Genomic DNA, 9814 nt, shown 5'->3' on the forward strand with positions numbered 1-9814 from the left:
TAACCCATGGAATTTGACTTTGCACCTTGTTAAGTCGTTAGTGGAGCGTGTGTGGTTAACCGGCACACTAATCTGGGACTGAAAATGTGTGGAAAAGGGTAGCTTGATGTTAATCATGTATCAATGGAGTGTGTATGGTTAACGGGCACATTGATTGGATGATCTATAACATTAAGTGTATCAAGCTAATTTGCATGGTTATTCATACCTTGTTTGTGATCCTCGGAATCCCAGTCACAAACATGAAGGGCATTATCGAGATTTCAACATGCCATTGAAAAGTTCAATGAATCTCAAAGAATCCAGGAATTTCAATTCATTTAAAACTTAATAATCAATTTCATTTTTCATGGTGGAAATTAGTAAATCGTCATTTACCTACCTTCAAATATTTTACAATTGGATTACGGAATCCCTCTTCCGAATTGTAGAATATTATGTTGGGCCCTAGCCTTAATATTTCATTTTGGTGTTATATTAAGGACTTAAATCAACTAACTTGAATTTCTCCCATTATAGATGTCTAGGTCAGATGACTATGGTCTTCCCAAATCTTTTGGAAAAAGCTTTCCTTATGAAGATGATGTCCCAGGATTGGATCATGCAAATGGAAATCACACTTCACTTCGTCTACATCCTCCAATAATTCTCCCTAACCCACAAGTTCAAAGACTTGAAAAGTTCAAAATCACTCAAGCCCTATCGGCAAGCAAACACCAAGATGGAAGGTCTATGTGTGCATATGTCTTGTAGATGAAGTCACACATTAACAGACTGGGAATGCTAGGAGTCATTGTGTCAAGGAAGTTGGATGTTGACTTGGGTCTTCAATCACTTCCTAAGTCATATGGTGAGTTCATTAAATATTACTATATGACAGACCGCAACATGTCCCTTATCGATCTTACCTATTTGTTAATTGTTGTTGAATCAACAATTATTTGGCGCACTGTTAATGCAAATTTGATTGGAAGATATACTTCCCAAACCTCCATGGACATTGATAATGGAAACATTGGAAGTCCAGAAAAGATTTCTCTTTCCAAGGGAAAGGGAAAGGCTAAGTCTGAGATTGTCCTATGTCGCATTCCAAAAGAATCTGTTTGTTTCTATTGCCAAGAGAAGGGATATTGGTTGTGAAGCTGCTGTATCTACTTGAAGGATCATAAGGATGGTAAAGTCAAAAATTTTGACTCTACTTCAGGTAAGTCAACTATCTAACTCTATTAAGTTCCTTTTCGTAGTTTCTTAATACATGATGTGATAATATTACATTTTTTTTATTATGAAGGATCGAAGAAGAGAAAGGAAGCTTAAAGAAAGAGCAGACTAAGTCTGATCGCGAAGAGATGGATTTCGCTTGCATGGTTCGATGATCGGATTTTTGAGCTGATGCTAGGAGTTATGATAAATTGCTTAGAAATATTTAGTAACATAGTTTTCATTTGTAATTGCATTGTATGGAAAAGTTTTCCACGTATTATAAATAAACATTTTTTTTTTGAAATTTATCTTATTTATATTCCCTTGCAAAGGCATTTGTGAAAATTAATGTTTGTATGTTTCTAATTTTAGCAATATGGATTTGATTCTTTCGTTTGTGGTAGTGTCAAAATTTACCAACTAAGGAAAGATTCTCGTCACCTAACTTTCAGTTAGGTAGAAACTTGGAATCATGCAACTTGTATTGTGTGATGTGTGAGAACCTTCATCTTTGGCAAATTAAGACTAATTCCTTGTTCACATGTATATGTGAGTCAAGTGAAGGAATATGGGATCGGGTACACTTGGTTGTGCGCTGGTCAGGTACACTACAAAGAATGAATAGGTTATTCGTCATGATTTACTAAAAGCTTAGTAAATATGATTATGCTTACAAGATTAAGTATAATTATGAATCATTTGAAAAAGTTTCAATGTATAGCGGAACGAATAAGAAGAATCAAATTAGGCAGAAAGATAAAAGTTTATCCAATCTGAAAAGAAAGAAGAGTACTTGAGTATCATGTTTTATGATTATCTTAGTGATTATGAAAACCATATCACAATTGATCCTCTAAGGATAGCTAATAAGAGGAATCGGGGATTATTGAAATGGTTAAATCAAAAGGTGAATCATACTTCCTTCTAAAATCAAGTCTTAGAGTTATACTCCAAGATTGTACATTGAGTGACATAATCTTAATAAAGGTTTATAACACTTATCAAATGTAGAGTAAAATGTCTCTTACTCTTGTACATTTGAAATTGGTAAGTTGTGATGTCTTGGATAAGACAAAGACCAACTAAGACCAATTGTGTGAACTGTTTTTCTTGATAAGAAACCGCACTAATTCTTGAATATTTGTTTGTCAAGTAATGTTTCTTGACAAAGAGAGTCTTATATGTCAAGAGGTCAGTGCGAGGCTTAAAGATCTTGAAAAGTTTCAAGAACTAATCAAGAATAAACTTGTTGTTAATCACTAGCACACGACTTGAGGTTTGTAACCTATCATGTTGACATATTCTTGTTACCATGCCCGTTCCAGTTAAAGTTGACTATGCATGTGAGTTCTATGATTTCTCAATTGTTTGCATAAGGCAAAGCACCTTGATCAGTAAAAGTTCATTGATTAGTAAGGGTGATCTACTGAACAACTTGGAAGACATGGTAGGCCCTTGTGCTGCCAAATGGAAAGAAATTAAGATTGAACAAGTTCAGTCCATATGAGTTTGGATTTGTCACTAACCTTGTCTTGTGATTATGGTTATGACAAATTCACATGGATCGGAACACATACAACATAAAATCTAAGTTTCATAAGATTTCTCTCCAATTCATGAAAATGATTGTGAGGAAACGCCTTCACTAATTAGATTTTAAAGAGATAGCAATTGTGATATTTTCATTCTTAAATTCGATTATGATTATGGCATCCCTCTTCATAGTTCGAATTGTGAGAATTAGAAAAAGATCTAAACATTTGAGACTTATTGTTGCAAGTTCTAAAGTTGTTTAGACACACATATAAACTTTCTAATAAAAGGTGTATGAGCTTAGATAAAGGCATATAGAAACATCTCGTATCAGAAATCTGAACTTTGGTAAGAAAGTCAACAAGTATTGATTTCTAGAAGTCCAACTTATTTCTGGGTACATGTCAAAACTAGTGGAAGCATAAGTGTTATGCTAGTAAGATAATAATTATTATGCTAGTGGGAGTATAATTATTATGATAAGTGTTGCAAGTTAATAATGTTAATTATAGAAAACAAAGGTTTCAATTCGCAAAGTTGTAAGGTTTGAAAAGTTGTTTTGCTATAATTAAGGGAGAGGAACTTATACTTCATTTCAATTCTAAAAGTTTAGATTGAGAATTTAATCAAATTTAGTCAAGTACATATATGAATGTTATGTTGAAAAGAGTCGACATAAGCAAATTCTATATATGGAAATGTTATAGCAAGAGACTGGTAAAGTATCAGATCTTTATGTAAGACATTATGAATCATGTCCAATATGCTTCGAATATAAGATCGATTGCATATGTTATAATATTCAACTGTTCTAATTTTCTAAATGTCTAGGGAATTAAGAGGTAAAAGGACTAGAACCGGATATGACTAAAGTTATTAAACAATTGCTAAGAACAATCCGAAAATCTATGAGTAAGTTAGAAACTTTTATAGTAATGGATGGACCATATTGATATGATTTTGAATAGATAGGATTCTATTAAGAACGAATAATCATATGGAAATTATGGAAAAGTTTCCATAATGGGATTTGAATATCAAGAGTCTATGAGTAAGTTAGAAACTTTTATAAAAGAAGGATGTTCAAGGAATGTGCTTTGAATATGAGACTTCGCTTCCATGGAATTGGTCCAATAACCAATATCCAAAGGGATACTTTGTAATGTCTGTTTCCAAGTCTTTATGACTTTTGTGCATAATCATTACAAAAGGATCACTATATATAAGCTTAGAATCTAACATATTAGTAAGTGGCTAGGACTTGGTATTCTTACACTTATGATGAGGATTTGGAATTGTGAAATGAGTATCATTGGAAATGTTTACAATTGATCTATTTCACAAAGTAAGGACCAAAGATAAAACATAGTGTGCATGCTTGGAGCATGGGACGCCTATTGTTTTAGTTCAAGTATTAAGTTGATTAATCGAAACATTATACAATGAATAATGTGTAATCAATATGGTGATTAAATAAAAGGTGTTTTATTTATATTCAAAAGTTTTGAGACCATATTGGATTCGCTTATTCTTGTGTTTCACTTTGCATGTTTTAACTTCCCGGATAACTAGGTTATTCAAACCATTTACAGTTGATCATACTTTGAAAGTAGGTATTGAAGCTAGACTGTCATGAATCCATCTGTAGAGTGTCTAAAGTGTTTTAGACATAGCACAAGTTTGACGTAGTGTTCATGAGTACTTCTGGAATAAGATTCGAGTATTGGATTAAACCTACGCTTATTTGAATCACTTCATGGATTTTATCATGAGTGATTGTGAGACGGTAATATCTTATATTCTTGAAACCAAGACATGTGAGTTGTAGTTTACAAGTTGGTTGCTCATTGACATATGTAAACGCACCAGTAACATGGTGTTATAAAACATATTATTGTGTGTGATTTGATGAGTAAGTACACATAAGCATTTGAGTCGAATTTTATCCATTCCTTTTACCTAATGTGGGATAAAAGCAATATATGTGGGCCCCTCGATAATGTTCGCTGGTGCACTCGATCCCCCTCATGGTTGCCTTAAGGACATGTATGGCTGAGGAATCCCCTTAGCAGTAATGTCCATCCCGATGATGATCATTAGGCTAGGTCCCTTATGATAGGTGTTTAGGGACGTAAAGTGAGGATAACAGGAATGGGTAATCAGGGATATTGTTGGTTGATGAAATTAATAAATTTATTATTGGATGATGAAATTAATAAATTTATTATTTGTGGGTTGAAAACCCTATATGCTCACCAGGCTCCTAAGTCTGACTCACTCAAATTTTTATATTACATGTAGTGGACCCAGAGCGTAGTTGGATGATGAAGAGGGATTTTTGGATTATAGGTCATTAGATGTAAATATTTGTTTTAAGGTCTATAATATACTGTTTATGCTTTTAGTCTGTATCGATGTGGACATCCCGAGTTTTGTAATGAAATGAAGAATACATTTCTTTAAGAAATGCTTTGATAAATTTTTATCATATTTTGTTTTGGGACAAATTCCGCATATTTTTATTTGAGAGATTACTCTTATTTTATTTTAAAAGCATAAACTAAATCGGTCTGTTATGGCCGAGAAATTGGGGGATGTCACAGTTGATATCAGAGCATTAGTTTAAGCGAACTAGGAATTTGTAGGATTTCAAGACTTAAACTTAGAATGCTAAGAGATGATTGTGAGATAAGTATCTACCATATTTTAGACATGAGTGCTAGTATATTTTAGGAAAGATGCCTAAAATGCTTTTATGTGCTAAATGCTATATGTTTGCCATATATGTCATTATTTGTTCGGATCTATGGTATGTTGTAGACCTGATCTGGAAACTTTATGTGTTCAGGATTCTAAGAGTACGACTACAATATTAGAACTAACACGCAATGTTTCAGAGTGATGAAGATCTAAATTCTCCTTATTTGGTGTATAGATTATAATGGCAAAAACCCAAAGTGGAGCCGGAAATGCAAACAGAAATCAGCAACCTCAACCCCAAGTGATGGAACAGGTGCTTATAGCAAAAGCTGCACTAGAACCAATCATAATGAATGGAGTGTGAGCCATGATTCAAGCCATGATGGCTGAACAAAGGGAGGAAATGAGAAAATTGTTGTTAAACAACCGGAGTGAACCTTCAATGCCTGTTGAACAACCAGAATTAAATGACGGTCAGTTAAAGGAAGGAAATTACAGTAGATCTGTTGGTCAGACTGAATTGCTTGTAGATAGGAGGAATAATCAAGAGGAAGGAGTCAAGAGAAATAGATGCAAGTACAAAGATTTTATGAATTGCAAGTCGTCAACTTTCATTAGAAAAGAAGATCATGTTGGAGTAATGGATTAGATCTCGGAGATGGAATTAGCCTTTATGACATGTGGTTGCAAAGGCAAGTTACAAACTATATTTGTAGGGAGCCAGTTTAGAGGTGGCGTTGTTCGCTGGTGGAACACTCTATGGAAGACCCTAATCCTTAATGAGTCACTGCAACTGACTTGGGCAGAGTTCTTTGTGCATTTCAAGTGCATGTACTATTCGACCCAAAATCTGATTGAGCTAGAAAATCAATTTCTGACACTAAAGAAAGAAAGCATGTCTATTGATGAATACACCAATAACTTCACAGACAAAGTGGAGTTTGCTTTGCATATTGTCCCAGATGAACTGACAAAAATTAACATGTACGCAAAGGGACTTCCATGGGAGTATATGGTGCCAGTGCATCAGGCACTTAATCTGGAGGCAGCTATTTGGGTTGCCAAGCTTGTTGAAGATATGATCAAGGGTAGAGCTACCAGCAAGGTTGAAGTTGGCAAGAAGAGAAAGTTTGAAGGAACAATAGGTTCCAACAATAAGGGCAAGTTCTCAATGTCTAGTTCGAGGAAATTTGGAGGAGGAGCTAAAGCGAAGTGGTGTGAGAAGTGCAAGAAGAAGCACTCAGGGAAATGTGAAGGAGAAGTCACATGTTATAAATGTGGAAAACCTGGGCATTATGCCAATGAATGCACCTTCGTTAAGAAAGTTTGTTATGGGTGCAACGAAGAAGGGCACGTTTTGAAGGACTACGCGAAGAAGAAGAAGGCAGGAAGGCCTAATCTCCTACCAAAGCCAAAAGCCAGAGCTTTCCAGATGACATTGGAAGCCGCAAAGAAGGAAGCGGATGTCACTTCAGGTACCTTTCTTGTAAATGAATTGCCTGCCAATTTATTATTTGATTCCGGAGCGAATCACTCCTTTATATCACATAAATTTGGTGAAAGACTAACATCACCTATAGAAAAGCTTGATGACGCCCTAATTGTAGAAGTTGCTAGTGGCATATTCATACATGTTAGCAATTGTATTAAGAATATTATCATCGACTTAAACGGAAATGAATTCCAAGAGAAGTTGTTACCCATCAAGTTGAATGGCTTTGACATCGTTCTGGGGATGGATTGGCTTAGCGCCAATGATGCAGAAATATTGTGCAAGAAAAAGATAGTGAGTGTAAACCCGCCTAGAAAATAGTCATTTTTATGGTGTACGGAGACAAGCGCAGAGTGAATTCTGGAATCATTTCCCTGACGAAAGCCATAAAGTGATTGTCTAAAGGATGCACCTCATACTTGACGTTCGTGATTGATGCCAAGAAGGAGAAGAAGGAAATGCAAAGCATACTCGTGGTGTGTGACTATCCAGAATTTTTTCCCGAAAATCTTCCTGCATTGCCCCCTTATAGACAAGTGGAGTTTAGAATAGACTTGTTACCAGGAACAACAACAATAGCAAAAGCACCATATCGATTAGCACCGACGGAGATGAAGGAGCTTATGACGCAACTTCAGGAGTTGTTGGACAACGGTTTTATTAGACCTAGTTCATCACCCTGGGGAGCTCCGATGTTATTCGTAAAGAAGAAAGATGGGAGCATGAGAATATGAATTAATTATAGAGAGCTGAACAAGGCAACAATAAAGAACTAGTACCCATTGCCAAGGATTGATGACATGTTTGATTAGTTGCAAGGTTCAAGTTATTTCTTCAAGATTGATCCTAGGTCAGGATATCATCAGCTAAAGGTAAGAGAGCAAGATATTGAGAATACTACATTCAGAACAAGATATGGACACTACGAGTTTTTGGTTATGCCGTTTGGACTAACCAATGCTCCAACAGCCTTCACGGATTTGATGAACAGGGTTTGTAAACCATTCCTCGTAAAATCCGTAATAGTGTTCATAGATGATATTTTGATTTATTCAAAAAGCAAGCGGGAGCATGACAAGCATCTGTGTGAAGTGTTAGAAGTTATGAAAAAGGAGAAGTTGTATGCAAAGTTCTCCAAGTGTGATTTTTCGATTCAAGAAGTCCAATTTTTGGGTCATGTGGTTAACCAACAAGGGATTGAGGTTTACCCAGCTAAGATTGAAGCTATAATAAAGTGGGAACAACCAAAGAGTCCCATGGAGATCCGAAGCTTTCTGGGATTAGCTGGATATTGCCGAAGATTTATACAAGGCTTTTCTTTGATAGCTGTTCCATTGACAGCTTTGACCCACAAATGAGTTACTTATACTTGGAGTGAAAAGCATAAGGAAGCCTTTGAGAAGTTAAAGAAGAAATTATTTGAAGCACCAATTCTTTCTTTGCCTGATGGAGTCGAAGACTTCGCAATTTATAGCGATGCATATAGAGTTGGGTTATGTTGTGTTCTGACCCAAAGAGATAAAGTGAGAGCATATGCATCGAGGCAATTAAAAGAACATGAAAAGAACTACCCCAATTATGATCTGGAGTTGGCACCGGTAGTATTTGCCCTAAAGATATGGAGGCATTATCTTTATGGTACAAAGTGCAAACATTTCACTAATCATAAGAGTCTTCAGTATCTATTTAATTAGAAGGAATTGAACATGAGGCAACGATGCTGGCTAGAGTTACTCAAGGACTACGCCTGTGAGATACTTTACCACCCTGATAAAGCAAATGTTGTTGCTGATACTCTCAGTCAGAAGGTAAAACTTGGAAAGAAAATGCCAAGAGAGTTGAGAATTAAAGTTGTCTCGACAATTACGGAAAGCATAAAGACAGCTCAGGAGGAAGCTTCAAAGAAAAATAACCGAAAAGAACATTTGGGCAAAACGTTAGTGGTCGATATAAATGGTCAAGAATGAAGGTATTCAAAGATAGGATATGGGTACCTAAGACGGGCGGAATAAGAGATCTTCTAATGGAGGAAGCTCACAAGATCATATACCCGATTCATCCCGGCAACACAAAAATGTATAGGGATCTGAAACCCTATTATTGGTGGCTGACGATGAAGCTCGATGTTGCAAAGTATGTGGCCAAGTGTGTGACATGTGCGAGGTTTAAGGTAAAACATCAGAAATCGTATGGGAGTTTAGAACCATTACCTGTACCCATGGGTAAATGGGAAGACATCACCATGGATTTTGTGACTAAACTACCCAGAACGAAAAGCGGTCACGAAATGATTTGGGTGGTCGTTGATCGGTTTACTAAAAGTGCACACTTCATAGCAGCCAATGAAAAATGGTCTATGGATAAACTTGCTAATGCTTATGTGAAGGAGATAGTGAGACTTCACGGTGTTCCTTCAACGATTGTATCAAATCATGATAGTCCTTTCACGTCAAGGTTTTGGAGAAGTCTACAAGAGGAATTGGGTACAAAATTGTGTTTAAGTACAACTTACCATTCGCAAACTGATGTTCAGAGCGAACAAACAATTCAAACGTTGGAGGATATGCTAAGAGCATGTACCATGGAATTCCAAGGTAACCGGGATGAACATTTACCTTTGGTATAATTTTCCTACAATAATAGTTTCCACTCGAGCATCAAGATGGCACCTTATCAAGCATTGTATGGACAAGAGTGTTGAACGCCATCATGTTGGCTTGAAGTTGCGGAAAAGCAATTTATGGGACCTGAGGTAGTTCATCAAACTGCTGAAAAGTTGAAAGTGATTTGGGAAATGATGTTAGAAACTCAAGATCGTCAAAAGAGCTATGCTGACAAGAAAAGACAACCGATAACATTTGAAGTTGGAGATTCGGTTTTACTTAA

Source organism: Lactuca saligna, chromosome 8 (assembly GCF_052625555.1).
Source record: "Lactuca saligna cultivar CGN05327 chromosome 8, ASM5262555v1, whole genome shotgun sequence".
Taxonomy (NCBI): domain Eukaryota; kingdom Viridiplantae; phylum Streptophyta; class Magnoliopsida; order Asterales; family Asteraceae; genus Lactuca; species Lactuca saligna.